Below are 771 nucleotides of genomic sequence, written 5' to 3' on the forward strand. Positions count from 1 at the left end.
GTCTTGTTTTCATAAGTTCTGAATTTAAATCTTCCACCAAACCTTAGTCACAATTTAAGTTCCTAACACTAGCTGAATCATCATCATCATCATCATCATCATCATTGTTTAACGTCCGCTTTCCATGCTAGCATGGGTTGGACGATTTGATTGACGACTGGTGAAACCAGATGGCAACACCAGGCTCCAATCTAATTGGAGCCTGGTGTTGCCATAACTAAGTTATTTTACTAAATTCTTTGTTATATTTAAAATTAATTGAAAGAAACACAGACGCATCTCAACAGAAATATGGTAACAAAAGGGTTAACAAATGATTAATTTAACCCTTTTCATACCAACTCTTCTTATATAACATAAAGGTATCAGATCTTGTTTACATACATAAAAACGCACAGGAGGTTTGTATGATAAAATTTATGTTAATATTAAGATCATAATGAAACAAAGAGTTGTATTTCGACATTATATGATAAACTGGGAGTACCAGTTTTGAGTCTTATACTCATCAAAACTTCCAAGGTCTCAGATTTTAGTTCAGAGAGAACATTTGTTAAGTCATGGGAGCGCCTCACATGACTTCATAAAAATTCCCCAGTACTGAAACCTGAGATCTTGAAAGTTTGGTAAGTGTAAGACGTGAAACTGCTACTCCCAGTTTATTACATAATGTTGCAATACAACTCTTTGCTTCGTTATAATCATAATATTACCATAAATTTTATCATACAAACCTCGTGTGTGTTTTTACATATTTTTCTTTCTTAAAAA

This window comes from Octopus bimaculoides, chromosome 27 (genome assembly GCF_001194135.2).
Source record: "Octopus bimaculoides isolate UCB-OBI-ISO-001 chromosome 27, ASM119413v2, whole genome shotgun sequence".
Lineage (NCBI taxonomy): Eukaryota > Metazoa > Mollusca > Cephalopoda > Octopoda > Octopodidae > Octopus > Octopus bimaculoides.